Genomic DNA, 17,843 nt, shown 5'->3' with positions numbered 1-17,843 from the left:
AATACTTGTTCCTGTGCAGCAAATGACAGAGAAGAGCAGCTGATGATGGACAAAAGAGTAAGACTTGCCTTTTTTCTTTGTTAGGGCAGTGCTGCATTAAAGTTATCCTGTAGCTATGGTTCTAGAGCAGAAACCATACAAGGGTCCTGGTCATCTTTTCAGCAACTTGTGCCATTCGATTTGCTTTAACACGAGTTTTTTTTATATAGAACTGATTGGACAATTGCATCTAAGATAAGTACAGGGAGCTTTGCTTACATCAACAGGATTATAAATCCACCAGATCTGGAGTCAGGAAGGAATTTCCCTCACGAGCATAATGTCAGCAACATAATCAGGGCAAGGGAACAATCTGCCAGCACACAGAGAAAGGAATTGTTAGGACTAGGTGGGTGTATACTATGCACACAATTTCATTCAGTTCCAGTGGAAGCATATTTTGGGACTGTATTTTATCGGGGTTTTGTTGTTTTCTTTCTCCCCAACCCTGCCAAGCATTGCTTAGAGGATGATCATGCAGAAGTGCAAAGAAATCAGTGAGACTCTCTATGTATGTATAGAGGATTAGCATGTGCAATTAACTGACTGGAGAGTAAATTAAGGTCAGTAGAGGCTAAACATATTTCAGAAGATGAAAAAACAAAAACCAACAAGCCCCCACCCTATTTCTCAGACTCAAGAGAATAACTCCCTGAGAAGACAAATAGTAAATAAATTTTTTTTAAATTACAAGAATAATTTTATTTATGTGCTTGTTAAGAAAGAGTCTACCCTATTTATTTGAATCCACTCATTTCAGGGAAAATTTTCATCTTTATTTAAATACACATCTTTTTCAAAAGGAAATGATGAGCCAAGAGAGAAGACAGACTAAATAGCAAAAGGCAGCATTTGCAAAATCAGTGTACAAAATAAAGGTGGACTGAGCCAGAATGTATCTGCCTGTCTCTCTCTGAACACTTTATGGGAACAGATGTCTGTTTGGTTGCAGGGATTACCATAGAGCTCATTCACTCAGGGGAAAGGCACTGTGAGGTTCAGGTGATATGACCTATGCAGAAGGGAGGGACAAGAGCAGATTTAGGTGATCTTAGGGGCAAACACCAGGAGAGAAGAAGAATTAAGTATCAAATTATGGAATGGTATTCTTGCCTGTCCATAATATAGTTTGGATCTGATACCCACAGATGTTTGGTTTGTTTCATTTTCACCTAGCTTTGAAATATTCCCTTACATATGAAGACTAACTTTTCCTTTTGTACAGAATAAGAAGTTACCTAGCAGCACTCCTGTAAACATGATACTGTCATCCATCTGAGAATAACTGAAAATTCTTCCTTCAGCAGAGGGATGTTAGAAAATTTTGCCCTGATTTCTGTACCACTTCCTTTTAGCACTGCTTTTCCCACTCTGTAGTAGCATAGGCTCATATTCTTATTTCTGCACTTCTCAGAAATCAGGATATGAGCCAACTTCACACTGCTCTTGCACAGAATGGAACAAACATGAAATAACACATAAGGCAGAGGAAGGAAAAAACCCAGCAAAACGATAAGTGGTGGAAAAAGGAAAAAGAAAAATGTAGTGAAAGGAAATTCCCAGTTACAGGCGAGCTCTCATTAATATGCAGGTCCAGCCTTCTCATCCTCTCGCCTTTCATTGTTGTCTCTTGTTCCTTCAGTTCCCACCCCCACTCTGAATTTCTTTAAGTATGACACACCCAAGTAGGCATACAAACAATGAATCTGTCCTTCTCTTGCTCACTTGAAAAATTTTCTATCTACCAAAGTGGGTTTTTTTTTCCTTCTCCAGTATGTAAACAAAGCAAAGAGGACAATTCTCAGCTTGGTTTTGAGCAACACAGACAACAACAAACTTACAGATAGGAAGGATTAAGCAACAGTAACTAAGTAGCTGAGTTTCTTGTAAGGTCAAGACTATTGGCTCATCAGTGCCTCAGTATGACCAGTTAACATTAATAGGAGCATTGCACAAGTTAAACAAGAGAAGTAGTCTATTATCTCGGTAGTGTAATGAGAAAAAATAGCAGGAAGCATGAGTTGGGATTTCCAAAAAAAACAGGAGGTCAGAAATTCCTCAGTTTAGATTCCTGGCTCATTTACTGATTCATTGTGCCCTTCCTAAAGCAAATTACATGACTCACCTGACTAATTTTCTTCATCTATAAAATGGTACAGTGCATGCCAGCTACACAGCGTTTACATTGGTAGAGAACTCTTGTTTATCAAGTTAATTTGGATTACTAATAAAAGAAGAAAGACATAAAGGACAAAGCAGACCGGTTTAACACCAATTTGACATGAAATTAAAGACTAACCTGTGCCCAGAAATAGCTGCATCAACCCAGATATGTATTGAATGTTGTTTAAAATAGGGCATGAACTGGCATGACTTAACTCAGATCTGAAATAGAATTAAAACAGACTCTGGCAATATTTTCATGAAAATATTTCTTCTAGTGATGAAGCACGCAGGTTTTCATAATGACTCATTCTAGCTTCCCCCATTACTTCCAGCAGGCTCCAAAACACCCCTTCAATTAAACTCCCTCCAGTTTCCTGGGTCCTTGTCTTAAATTTCCTCATTAGACTCCACTCCTGGTTCCCAGCTCTTTATCCAGCTTGCCCTTCTCATCTTGACCTGCATCATCTCCTTTTTCAAATATATTGTCTTTTTTTTTTAAATTCTGTTTAAATTGGATAGTTTCTTCCTTCATGCTGATTAGAGGTCAGCAAGGGAAGAAAGGATCACTGAAAGATTAGCAACTGCTCTCAGTTTTCTGTTACCTAGACACAAGCAATTATAGCAAAAGTTTCTCAGCAGTGATGCAGTGGTGTTTTGGAATCAGTCCTACAACTTCTTTCTGATTGGCAGCTATGCAGTCTGGTCATGCATGTGAGAAATTCATCTGCTAAGTAACCATGGAATATTTTCAAACAATTATTAAACACTCACATGTCTCCAACATGCACAAAATGCTGTTTTGCGAAGTCTCATCATTTGCCCACATTTAAGCAGATTTTCCTAAGGATTTCAATGGCACATCTTTGATATTAAGGCCTTTTTCTATGAAATCTCAGCCTCCTACTCAAAGATAGGGATTGCCAACCAATGCGATGAGAATCCAGAATTCAGATGCAGGGCTTACCCTGTTTCCCTTTCTCTTGACTTGGACTACACAAACAAATGTCACAATGAAAACAATAAGGGACAAGCCATAAGCTTAAGCACAATGTAAGAGGAAGCAACGGACTCATTTTCTCTGGGAGAATAAAGCTTCTTTCTTCCCTGTAACCTCCCCTGTACTTTTACTTTATACAAGATGTTTTCACAGCCTTCAGAAAAATCAGACACCAGCTGACTAGTAGGATGATGCCATGTTATGTCAGTAGTACCCCAAACGTCCTTTCTTCACACATCCTGCAGTGTGACATCGCTGCAACGCCCTCGCCAACACCCTCCTGGGACATTCACAGCCACTACCCCACTGCTGCTCAGTGAGCACCAGTGCTCCTTTGCAAACTTCCAGATTACAATGCATTCTGAAATCAAATCCGGGGGGGGGCATGGTCCATAAAGAAACACTGGCCAAACAAGTTTGCCTGGGTACAGTTCCAGAGGTTCATCTTGACAGCAGATTTGTCCTGTTTCATAGGAAGCAACCACTTGGTAAAGGATGGCTCAGTTACACTGGCAACATGCATTAGCAGCTACACTTATCAGTGTACTATTATTTGCCATTAATGCACAGAATATTGCCTCTTTTGTTCAATTAGTTTTGACTACATACAGAATCCAAGGAACTACTGGGGTAGAAGGGCATTTCCGAGAAGTGGCTGAGGATTCTTTTCATATTATCAAAACAGCATTCTTTTAAAAGTATTATTTAATTACTCAGCATGGGATATTTCATTCCTTATTATTAAAGTTTTACACAGTTAACAGTAACTGGATCTTACAAAGTGAAATGTCAGCTAGCTTCATAGTCATAGGCATTACCAGCCTGGTTTATAACTGGTATGAACTAGCCATTCAGTTTCATTCTCTCTAGATATGTCTATGACATATCTATACCATGTAAAAGAGCTACAGGAATTTTTTCAAAAGCTGAAAATCTTACAGGTAATTGCTAAAATAAAAGCAGAAATAGCTTGTTAGCCAACCTTGTTAGCCTTCACAAAGAACACTCATGAATGAACCTTGTTATTTTCAAAGAACTGGAGAAAGACTGATTATCCACCTCTAGGCATGGGAAATTCCCTGTGCTCCTACTGCAAGATGCATAACATCAAATCACAGTGAAAATATTATAAACAGTCAGCTATGTTCATTCAAATCACAGAGAATTAATCTACTGAAATCTGGCCTTGTGCATTGTTTCTTAGAAATTAATTCTGTGGGCTTGATTTTTTTGGTTTGATTTAATCATGTTTTACGCCCACTTTGCCATTCATTGTAGTAACACAAATGACTGTGGTAGGAAATATTCACATGCTTTTGCCTTCAGAGCTGCAAACTATTATAATAAACATTAAGAATGTAAATATTGTCACCAAAGAGAATGTCTTCCTTGCACTGTTTACTTAAGTCAGGCCTTTAAAATCCCTACACTGTTGGAATATATTCACACAATAAGTCTGTATTATTTACAGTAACTTCTAAGCCATGAAGATTTTTACTCTTTTTCCAGAATACTCAGTGCCTTACTATCTGGGCTGCCCTGGTACAGATAAACCACAAAACTAAAGGATTATGGCTATTTCAGTCCCTAGTGAGGAAGAAATCCTGTGTAGGACAATGATTTCTTCTTTCTTCAGATACCTGACTTTAACTTGTTTTGAAAATAAGGGGAGTTATTTTCTTCAAGCACTCGTTGCAATAGGTATATAAGTCCATTTCCTAAAACCTCCTCCTCTGTCCTAACTTATGCATTATTCTTAAAGTAAGCACAAAATTGCAGAAAACTGCAGAATGGCAAGAAGCAATTGCAAAATGGTGACAGAATGTGTATCTGATTAGTTGATAGTAGGATACATCCAAATCAACTTATTTACCAACATGCTTGGCACTATTTGCATTCAGTGGAACAATGCACTGGACCATTTATATGGGAACAGAAGTAAGAAATGATACTGTGAACTCAATACACTCACAGCATGCCTCTTATCATTGAAAACCCAGGAGAACAGAGGGCCTTTTCTGTCTCTTCCTTTGAACTGTAGTTGAAATCCATGTGGAAATATTATGATGTTGATGGCTTTTTGTACCCAGCAATTTATCTAAGACTGTTGTGGTTATAACAACAATGATTGGACTTGATGATCTTAAAGGTCTTTTCCAACCTAAACAATTCTAAGAGACTATGATCTTTGCCTGCCCTGATCAAATTTTTGAATAAGGTTCCTTGTTCTTTGTTTTCCCCAAAATAATACATAGTTCAAGATTAGGAATTCTGTTACAAACTGAAGTATTATATGAAATAGTACTGGGAATTTACCTGCAAATAAAAAATTTGCAGAAATCTTATTTGCAGTGAAATTAATCTCAATTGCAATGAAAGTCTGCATTGCCACTATACTATTATCTTTTTCTGGTCCTCATATAAAAGAATAACATATGTCCAAATAGTCTTTCATTTCAGGAGTTAATGACTGGCTGTTATTCTTTAAAATCTGGAATTGCCTAGCCAGCTGAAGAACCTGATTATGGGAACTACAGGCCCCCTGTATATCACACACAACCTGGTAAAAATGTGGGTGCTACAGCTTATTGGACACGAGGGGAAAAAACAACTCAAGAAACTGTTCTTGATTTTTAATATGTATTCTAACTTTCTAGTTGTTCTCTAAACTATTGGCAACTACTGCTCATCTCCTTTTTCAGAACTCGAGATGCACATTAGGCCCATGTCCAAGGTTTGTTTGCAGCAAATTATCCTTGAATCTTTGTTGGTATTGTTTTTTGGGGGACTTTTAATTGTTGTTTGATAAGGGTCCTTTTTGCCAAATGTGTATCTAACTTGGCCCACAGAGAGAAGAAAGAAAAAAAGTGTCACCCTATAACACTTTGTATCATGTTGAGCCTTAAATTAATATTTTATGTGCTTACTCTGCTTTCATTTCATGTCTTTTTTCTGTTCAGAAACAGTTGTATCCCATGCTGCCAGTGTACAGAGCCTATAGTATTTCATATTAATGCATTCTTACACAAGGACTGGGATGGTGAGGAAGGCCCTTGCTGAGGGATGGGAGCTGTCAGATAAAAGGGATGTTTACCAGTTAAGGTTTCAAACAGCAGTGGCATGAGAATATATTAATCAGCTGGAGATCTCAGACTGGAAGAGGAAACAACTTTTCCCAGTATCTGGTAGAAGACCATTTTAGTCTAGCAGGCAATTAGCCAGCCATTGAATGGAGAGAGACAGTAAGCTCTAGGACAGATACAGGGAGTCCTCTCCAACAATTTCTCTGACCACTGTGATTTTCCTCATATTTCAGTCATTTGTAAGACTCATCAAGCAAGAACAGGGAAAATACACAGTTGAACATTAAAAGGATCCTGAATTATAATGCTAAAGCTAGCTAAAAATAAATCTGATTCATATATTTTTGACTGGAAGGCATCCTGTGAACTAAAAGAGACAAGAGAACAGACACAGCAAATACAAAATTATTTCTTCACTTAACACAAGTGGGACTTAGCATGGGCACTCTCTGGAACAGTGCTTTAATGCCAGCACTTGTGTGACATTCACAAAATTCAGGTGTAGATAAAACGACAGGCACTTGGTTCTCACTAAGCATCTAATCCCAGCTTTCAGCAAGTTTAATAGTTACCAGTTAAACCGTGCCTAGAGAAAATCCTTAATTGCAGAGGTAAATTTTCACCAACTGGAATTTATATTGGATTCTAGGTGCACATACCCAACAGAATAAGGGTCCCAAGGGGAAAAAGGAGACAGAAGTTACAACTCCTGCCCATAACCAAAGGAACAGTCATACTATGTTGTCTGCTATCCCCCGTTCTAATTAATACCTGCACAGGTTATATTGTGGTGATGCTGTAATTCTATCCATCTTCTATCCAGTGGCTGTTATCAGTTCTGTTTCTGTGTGAGTCAGTCTGTCCTTTGGTAATGTCATGGTGTCTGTCCATTTGGTTGTTTTTGAGACCTGCTCCACGTCACAGCTACCACTCCACTACCTCTGCTGCAGGAATTTCTTACAGTACAGCCCTTTCTGCCTCACTCTAAAATCTGATACAAACTCGTCTGCTTCAAAAGCTGTCCAGTGTGAATGGACATGCAGATGTACCTTATTTTCTTTTCCTGATATTGAATGACTCCCTACTTGATTATTTTATTATCAGACTTACAAAACGTGTTTATCTGTAAGAGTTTGCCACCCTGAATTATCTTTTTTCCTGTGCTCACCCTAGAGGACCACTAGAAGGTTGTGCAAGTCTCCAGCTAGCTCACAGCATGCCCAGGCACAGCTGTCCCAGAAGTCTCTTTTTGCATTGCTTAAATGAAACAGCTGTAAAGAAATGGAGAAAGTAATGTGAAAACAGGGACTTAAACTGCTGTATGGTCCCTCATGGAAAATGGGTAAGCAGACAGACAAAAACAGAAGTTGTCTTGAAGTGTGCAAGGCCATGGAATAGTGGTACAATTGATGTTCACTCCACTAAATAGGTGGGATGGATACGAAATTACTTTATCCACTTAGCTAGGCAGATAAGACTAGATTCAGGGGACTTCAAGAACATTTCCTAATATGACTTTTTCAGGAAGGGATTGCAAGGAATAAAAGTATAAGCCATGCTTCCTCTCCTGCCCTATTTTTGGACATCACTGGCCTTGTGTAACTCTTAAATTTTAACCTCTCTGAGAAGAAAAGCTTCAGAGTTTCATCACAGTAATTTCAGGTTTTTGTTGACAGGAACAAACATGCCTTCCTGAATTTTTTCAAAAGCCCACTGCAGACAAAGATCCAGGTGCAACTTGCATAAGTAGGTCTATGTTAGCTCTAAATAAATGGGTACTATAGCAGCAGCCTGTTATTGGGGACCTGTGGTTACTCTGTGCTAAATTAGTGAATTAATGAACTAGTAACCTAGAAAATTAGCAGGCTACACTGCTGGATAAATGCAACTCAACTAGTTAAAATTAGCTTAAATTTGTTTGGAAAATCTGTAGTTACTCTACAAAGTTGTACAAAACTGGGAACTGTGTCTGTGATCTTGGACCTTAAATTACACTCTGCCATGTAGCAATACATTACAGTCTCATTGCCCGCAGACCACTGAGTTGGAATTCAGGACCTGGAATCCCCAGCTATTTCTCAGCCTTACACTGAAATGAAATCCAGCCAAGCTTGACCTTCTCCACCACCTGGTTTCATGGGTGGAATAAGAATTGGGCATGAGACCAGCAAGCAGCAATGCTGTGCTTTGGCATGGTCTCTATCTGGAGGAACTAAGGAGCTAGGGTTTGGTTATACTGAGCAGCACAACACTCTGCAGTTTAGACTGGACTGGGAATGTTTAGACTGTTTTAGATTAATAATGTGTTGAATACTCTGTGTATAAAAACCTTTTTTCTTTTCTAAATTGAATGGCTACTTAATCATGCTTCCCCAGCAGACAGTAAAAGAGAATAAACACTTTAGATTCTTTCCCCATTTCCTTAAAATAGTGTACCATTAATTTCCTGTTTCTTAAGAGTTCTTTTATGGAGGTTTCTAGGTTTGACCTCTGGATAATCATCCCTCGTTGTATATAGCAACATTTCACCCCATATGTTTAATCACTTACACCTTAAATATCTCTATTTTTACTACACTCATCTTTTAAGGAGGGTCTAATTTAATTAATGAGGTCATGGTACCCTAACTCCCAACTTCTGTTTGCAATGTTCAAAAACTTTGCAAAAAAGCTATCTAAAAAGTATCATGTTTGTTGTCATGCTGCATTTATGTTTGTTTCCTAAGCACTACAACAAAGATATCTATTAATGAAGAGCAAACACTCAACCACAGACAGAGTTTTTAAATCAAGTAGCATTTAATTAAATTGGAAAATCATCCTTTTGTAGGGCCCAAAATGTGGAACCTAAGTAGAGATATATGTCAAATTGCTCTTCTTTGAAAAAGTACTACAGCTTGCAAGACAGTAATTTTAAAATGTCAAGAAACATTAGCACCAGAACATCTGAAATGCCAGAAATTTTTAGTTAAGTTTTTAGAGTTTTCATGCTAAATAACTTATTCATCTCATAACTCATATAACCTCCTTCTTAATTTCTTTTTCTGAAGTGGAAAATTATTTGTTTCTACTAAGTGCAAGCAATCCCATACTCTAAGTTAATTAAAACATCTACATGAAACATCCCTACAGCTATCTTAATTGGTTTTTTACTCCTGTTTTAATTTTTAGTGGGATTTATATTAGTATTTTCTTAGCATATTTTCCAAGAAAACAAGATTTGTATGAAGGGTTGGTCTCCCTCTGATATATTTTTAATTAATAGCCTGATTTCAAATGAAGCTAGGTTTGTCTGCCAGTTATTAAGTCTCAAAGTTACTGTGAGGACACTGAGGTAGCCACTACTGATGTGTCTCTCGACAGCAAATGAAGGAGAACTGAGAAGCCTTCTACTCTGTTTGGCAGGATTTGAATGAGTCAACCCATTCTCCTACTGTGGTCCCGGCAACAAGCTGGAAAAAGGCAAGCAGAGGGTGTACAAATGATGTACAAATGACTGGAATGATGTACAAATTACCAGAATTACAAGGTGGGGGGAAGGCATCTGAGATATAGAAGGGAGCTGAGGGTATTGGAAGGAAGCAAAGAGAAAGAATATTTTGATGGCATCATGGTGGGAAGTTGTAAAGAACACAGAATACAAATTTATTAAAAAACAACCTACATTGGTTTTACTACTCATGAAACACAGCAGTGGTTTCATAGTTCAGCACTGTCTTATTTTTGGTGAGAAAAACTCAGCATGCCTTTATCAATATGCTGTTATTGACCATGGGGGGATTCAAGCGACTTGCCCTTGTAATTTTTGCAGTTTTTAAAAAAGTTATGAAAAATCCTGAAACTAAATTCTTTTAACCTGGGTACAGCAATGTGAGCTGGTTACCTTGAGCTACCTGGAGCTGATCTAGATACCTGGAGCTAAACAGTTCTGAAAATCTGTCTGCAGTGTGTTATAGGAGATTTTTTTTTCTCAGTATCAGTTCAATGACAAATACTGTGTGCTGCTAGAGGATGCAGATGCTGTTCACACACTATGTAAATGCATTTTGTAAAAATACACTCTTAGGAAGGCTTTTTTAAGGGATCTCTTCTGAATGTATCTAAGGAAGTATGTGATTGAACAGCTCTGTACAGTGATGCTTCAAAATGTGTTAAGGAGCTTTATTAGTGGTTTATTAGACTGTATGGTTGCCAGAGAGAAAGTATTGGAAATACAATGCATTTGTACATGATTATTCACATTGTAATTGCCACTCTAGCCTCAACTGTATTTCGCTAATGGGAAAAGTAACACCAGGAAAATTAGTGGAATTATTATTTGTAGACCTGCAGTGACTAAAAGTGGCACGAAAACCTAATGGACCTATGAAAGAACACTCTGTCTGCAGAGGAGTGTGCTGTCCACAGGAAAGTCTCTGTACAGAAACTGCCCACACAGGGCTGCTGTGTGGTGTTACAGTGCAGCAGGGAGCACAGCGTTTCTGTAGAGGCTGTTTACCTAGCTCAGCTATCATGACTTTCAAATGGGACTTTCAAACTGCACTGGAAAGAGTTTTTCACACTTTCTCAGTTTGTAAAAGGCAGTTCCAGACCCTATTGTAAGGAGGTGTAGAGAGCCAAATAGCTGCTGATTAATGCCTTCTCTTCTGTGCCTGGAGAATTTTATGGATTACAGTGAATAACAGGTTAATTTGTCTCCTAAAGCATAACTTGATATAAATGTGATTTTCTGCACTACCTAACTTGGGTTAATGGAGTGTTGCTTCAATGTATTGTTTCTGGCATGTTCTGACTGTATCCATAATGTCTTTGTGTGACCTGAACTTCCTATTCATTACAAATTGGTGAATAGTAGTAAGCAGTTCAACAAACAGGTATTTCTTAAGCTGTCAAACTGAAAGCCTGAATAATCTAAGGAGAAGTGCAATCAGACCTGCCAACTGTAAGCAATAAATACTTCTAGAATGCAGAATGGCTTACAAATAAAATAAAACTGAAAAGTTAGGTTGACCTGCAGCTTAGCTGTAGTTTATGAAAACATTAAGAATGTTTTCATAAGAAAACAAAAGACTGAGGGCAGCACCAGTGCCTGGTAACAACTCCCTGTTTCTCTGCTTTTTTCTCTTTCTGTTGCTTCCATGCACAGTGTAACACACTACAAGCATACAAAAGGAAAGGGCTGCAGGGTTCCTTGAATTGTTCCAGTGAACTCTCTTCATGTTTGACTGCTAACTCCCATGCATAGAGATTAGAGGGAGACTGGAATAGACTTAAAAGTCTATTAGGAAGCTGAAGCAGCAGCAGAGGAAGAAGTAGTTGTTCATTGCTTCATGCAGAAGCCTGGAAATGTACAGGTAGTCTCCCTGTTTGGCCTTTCACCTTCTCTCTGTAAGAAATTATTTTGAAATTTTTGAGTCTGCACACATTTGCATCTGAATTTAAAAAGCTAATGTCAGTTTCTTAGTTAATTTTTCCTCCAGAATCTGCATTCTTCCAAACTATTTTATCTGTTCCAGCAGGAGTTTCAGAATTACTTTGGACATAATATTATGTGCTGCACATTTCCATTTGATTTTCTGTAGCATCATTTACTGAGGCTAGACAGGAAAATGCCCAGACTTTCCAAACTGGAGCACCAGACTGCAGCAATAGTCTGGTCATTTTTTTGTGTGTGTGTATGTGGTAGAAATAGATCCACCCTTGCTTCTATTTGTACAGAATAAAGCCATCAATCCCAACTGTATCAGCGTAGAATTTTTACCTGGACCCACACCCACAGGCAGCAGGCAAACACTGGTCAACAACAGAAAAAAATAACAATATATTAAGATCCTCATTTAGATATTATTTTAAAGAAAGGGTTTTATTCTTGGAAAAAGCAGTATGACTGGCAGTGAACCAATTGTCAGGGAACAGAAAATAAGGAGCTGAGTTTATTAGTCAAGGCTGTTTGCCTTTCATAGCAATTCATCAAAAACATGCATGTGTTGGAAGCCCTAGAAAGATGAAAAGGTATTTTTTCAGTCCTGGAAGAGGAGACTGTCCTTTCAAGGATACAATGGTGCTTTTCAAAAGAGCAGTGACTGTGAAACTTGTCCATCAATGGAAGGCTCCTTTTAAAGCAAATCTCACTCCACTGCTTTAGGTAGCTATTCTCTAACATTCACAATTTACTAAAATTATTGTTGCATAAAATATCTGTAAATATTACTTCTTTGATATGAGTAAAACACAGGGGAAAACCCAGATAAATTGCTTAAGCAACCACTTTCTGAATGGTGTCTGTTGAACCAGGCTCCTCCCTCACCACAAGCTAAGAAGAAGAAGAAGAAAGAAAACTCTGGACTTCAGTATTGAGGGCTTGCTTGTCTGACTTACCCCAGCTCAAATTCTGTCTGGCCAACGGGACTTCAGCCAAAACCACTTCACCTCTCATTCTCTTTTCCCTGCTTTTTCTATTCCACTTCAACACACAGTTTCCACAGAAATAGAGCAGCACAAATAGCACAGGTTTTGGGTGCCTTTCTGGAGAAATAAATGTAACAAAACAGTCTGCATATAATGTCTCATTTTGGTGAAAAGCTTTCTTACATGCAGAGGTTATCTGGATACTAAAAATTATATTTAGAATTCTCTCCTTTTTAAACCTTGTGTAGTAACTCCATGGATTGACTGACAAACTGGCACCAGAAATATGAAGCTAATACTCTATTTTATCACTTTGTTTAGGGCTTTTTCAGATTTCTTTCCTCCTTACTACTCATCAGCAACATTGACAAGTGTCTAACAGAAGGAACAGAATCAGGCAAACCACTGTACCAGCCCACTATCCAGCTTCCACTGTGCCCCATAGCCAAACTTAGAATGATGTACAAATTATCCCTAATACTGCACTTATTTCATAGCTACAGGATAATTTTGTACACTGAAAAATACAGTGAAGGTGGTTGCTCTCAGAACATATTCCATGCTCCCAGCTGACCACCTAGCAGGTACCTGAGAGGATTCAGGATTCTGCTCCTCATCCTTGCCTGCATAGGACCCCTTATTAATGTGCTCCTAGTATGGCTGCACTGGCTCAGTGAATGCTCAGATAAAACAAGCTGCAGTGAGATGACACACTTAATATTATCTATTTCCTATTGGAAACCATGAATGTTTTCTGTACTGCTTCTACAGAGTAGCCTGAAGTCAGTTGTGCTCTTTTTGTCGACCAGCCAGGAGGACCCAGGGATTACTTCTGCCAGTGCTAATCAGTTTGAACAACTTCATATGTGAATGCTGAATGCCAGAGGTCTCCTTCATATATCCCAGTATCTTCAGACAGCAGGAAAGTGATGGGTGATAGAAAGGTGAAGGATTACTTAAGGATTGCTGGTATTCTGGATTTGATTGTCTACATGCAGAATTAGGCACATAAAGAAGCAGTACTACATTGTGGCTATAATCTGGAAGTTAACCAAACTCAGGGACCAGGATTTTCTGTGTGGATGATGATGAATGAGATTTTAAAGTCATTCATAACTCTGAGTAATAAATACCCCAAGTATTCCCATAATCCATTTCAGTTCCACATCTGTGAATCTTTGATATGAATGCTGTGACTTCTAAACAGTTTTTAGTGGCCAGATCCAGTTGCACTGAGGAAAACAGCCATTTTACCAGGATCTTAATAGGGTACAAAATTTCACAGCAATAACAGTGATCAAAGGCAGCTAAAATAATTCATGGAAAACCCAGTGTGACAGCAGGGACAGGCAAGGCAGGTAGGCATGTAAAGAGCACACTCTGCTACCCCGCAGGCCAGCATTCAAGCAGCATGAGCTGACAGGAGAGCTTATTTTCTCCCTCCACCTTTGTAGCCTTGCCTTTTCCTGCTGCTTGTGAAGCAGCAGCTTTGCTGCAACAGAGGGTCCCACCCAGCATCACTCCCCACCCCTGCTCATCTGCAGCCCTCATCAGCCCCGTGGGCAGCTCACACTTCAGCCTCTGTCCTATCCCAGCTGTTCTCTCCTCCTCTGCACAAATACAAGGAAGGTCTTTCACCCCTTAAAGGCTTTCTGAGATAATTATGAATAGGGGCAGAAATACATAATTATTCCTCCAGCGCAGATCCCTGTTTCATATTGTGTTTGCTCTTTACCATCTCTGCAAAAGCTGAAGGCTGCCACTCAGATCTGTGGGTGATCACATCCTGTTTTGTCTACACTGCTGCAAAGGTTTACAGCACCCCTGAGTCAATTGCCTAATGGTGAAATTAAGGTAAAAAGAGAAAACGTATTTCACAGTTACCTCCCAATCCTATGCCTAAGATTGATTTTCTATAGTCATATGCATTTTTATTCTAAAATCCTGTAGAGCACATTAATTTTTTTTAGATATGAACAGCCTTGGTATAAAAAACCTCTCTGCCTAAAATTCTCATCTGTCAAGATAAGATACTTCTCCACTTTTCTTCTATTGCCAACTAATTGACGAATGGATTTAGAGATTAATTTCAAAACTAAGCAGATTTTTATTTAAAAAAAATAATGGGTGAAGGGAAAAGGGGAAGCATCAAGTTAAAGGTGATGGCCTATTAAAGTGCTATAAACTGATAACTTGTTTTCTTGGAAAACCATTTTTGTCATTATTTTGGAAATCTGTATGATTCATTTTGGACTGTTTTCAAAATGCCTCAAATAACCTTCTCGCTGAAATTGCGTTGTGAATAAAATTCTGTATTTTCAAAAAATCTCTTCTTCATACATTTATATTTTTAAATTTTGCATGGTAATGAGTTATCACCCCCACTTTTTGCTTCATGCAAGGCGTCAAAATAAGCATGAAAATGCAAACAACCTACATAAGAAAAATACATTAGGCTTTTAATAGTTCTTTGGTTTTAGTTCTCTGTGGTGCTATTAGTGGCAGGTAAAAATCAGGTTAGTTAAGCGCAGCTGGTGCAAAGGGGTGTAAAATTACAACTTATCTGCCTGATTGTCTGTGCCCCTGGGAGTCATAAAACTGAAGAAGAGTGAGAGCAGTTATTGCTGCTCTATTTTATTAGCTTTTTCTATAGACTGGGAACATCTCAACTTTGTACCTTCAGATTTTCAATGAGCATCTTTGAAGGAGATTGACTCAAGATGCTTCTCACTTGCGTTCTCTTCCTAGCCAGATTTATGCTCCCATCTGCTGAGATGTGCTATCCTGATTTCCCCTCCTGGGGAGCCTGAGAGTAGGAAGACATTAAAAACTTATTAGAGTTTGCTCATATTTTTTTTTTCCACAGAACAAATCTCCTTTACGTTACATTAAACAAAGTTTCTATGGAAATGTACTGATACATTGTAATAGAGATTAAAATAATATTTTAATGGTATAGATATATATCATAGATAGATATGTATCTATAGATATATTAGATCATTTATAATAGAAGAGGTTCTAATTGTTAAACCAACCAGAGGAAAAAAAATCAAGCTCAAGCCATATTATTACTTTCTTTTTATATTTTACACTATAACTCTGTATGTAAAAGGAGCACTTGACTAATGGAAAGAGAAAGGGGTCATGACTGCGAGCCCTTTGCCAGCTTACACCATGTTAAGGGTAGATCATAACAGGAGGTGACTGAGCAAGCCATTTTCAGTGATCTCTGATGGTCTCTACTTGCCAGGGTGGATCAGTTTTATCTCTGAAGCAGATCTAGCATTTCCCTCTTTCCAGCCCCTGAATCATAGGAAGGGTGATCTCGTGCATTTTGTCTGTAGATTCTCAGAAAATTCTTTACTATGTCAGAGAATGCTTGTTGGTATAGAGAAAGGAGTAATAAACTTTTCTGAATATATTAGAAGACTTGGGAAACACATAGGAATGATCTTATTAAGCTATTTACCTTGTGGTAGCACCTGCAGGTCCTTCAAAATGCTGGTTCTTCAGTGTATGAGGTACTTCACACCACTCCAAATTCTATCTGAGATGATGGTAGTAGATGATAGATGAACACCTAGTCAGCAGGGAAAACTAAGAGAAGGGTAATTATCATACCAAGCACAGTTGTAAGATACAAGCTACTTAATTACTGACAAGGATTTTGAAGACAAGGAGGTACTTAATGTAGGAATTTGGAGGAGGGAAAATGTCACTGTTAGGTTGGATGTGACATACACACACGTGACCAGGGTCCAAGAAGAAAAAGTTTTTATTCTATAAATACACTCAAAAATCATAAATTGTTATTTTCTCTATTAACTCAGCTTTGCTTACAAACCAGCTGTCAAACCCCTCCATAGAAAAATAAGTACTTTAGGGAAGCTCTCCTGCACAAGATAGAAGAAGCAAGAAGTTATGTGGCAGAAAAAGTTGGACCAATGCATGGTAGAAGTCTTGCTGAAGGTTTCCCCCAGCTAATGCTTTTTTCAGCAAGATGTTTTTGCCTGGGAGAAGTGAAGAAACAACTTTTCAACATGGCACAGCCATAATGGCTAAATGAGACCAATGTTCAAATGACACATAGTTGGTGATGTCCTAGCACTGGCTTCCTCTTTGGCACTACAGCTGTCAGAAGTGCCGTGATCTGCCTTGTCAATCACGAACCTCCACTGCTGCTTCCAGTCCGCTGTTCACCTCTCCTCAGAAGCGCACTGAAGCCATTCCTGATATCCCTACTGGTATCTGGTAGGTTAATTCAGTTCTAAGTGTGAAGGCTGGACAGGGAGGGGATAAACTAAAGCTCTGTAGAAAAGACAAAGATTTGATCCCCTAGGGCTTTATAAAATAAATCTCCATGGATCCATCTCTGCTCAGACCTAAGGAGAGCTGCATCTTTGCTCCTTCCTTTTTTCCCACATGAGGTCTTTTATAAGCTAGTCATTGAGGAATTCATGCATACCTGGGATTTTTTAAATTCCAAGCAAAGTACATTGTCTTACTTTCTTATTCTACTCCAAGGGAGAAGGTAAGTACAAGAGATAAGAAAATAAGTTACCCATATACATATACCACTTTTAAGTCTCATCACTAAAACTGCGAATACAATACAACTAGAGAATAAGAAGTATGAGACACGAACTTATTAATAGCCTGGCTCAGAGGAAGTCTGAGACAGGCTGTGATTGGGACATGACACACAGGGTCTTAAAAATAGGGACAAATCTACGTGTTGAAGTTAATGAAAATACTTTCCTTGCACCAGTGCTTAAAATAGAAGAGGGTAGAAGATGACATTTTGACTGTATCAGAAAGGACTGATAGCACAGATGTAGCCTGGTTTTTAAAGTGATTTGCATAGTTACAGTGTAGATTTTGAATGGTACATTCCCTTGTCGTGGGACTAATGTTCAATTAGCACCACGTGTTTCAGACGCCGGGAGGCTCGGGAAGGCCTCATCTCGTGTTCACGATTCCCTGCTTCGGCTAAAGCCGCCTTTTGGAAATTAAACTTTTGTTCTGCACAGTTGCAGTTCTTCCGTACATCCCCGCCAGCCTACCCCAGCCTCCTCCCAGGCATCCCAAGCGGGCCGGCGGTGTCGGAACCGTGGGCAGGAGCAACCCCCGGCTCGGTACCACCTCCC

The sequence above is a fragment of the Geospiza fortis genome, unplaced genomic scaffold (assembly GCF_000277835.1).
Source record: "Geospiza fortis unplaced genomic scaffold, GeoFor_1.0 scaffold424, whole genome shotgun sequence".
Taxonomy (NCBI): Eukaryota; Metazoa; Chordata; class Aves; order Passeriformes; family Thraupidae; genus Geospiza; species Geospiza fortis.
Note: the sequence above shows the minus strand (reverse complement) of the source record.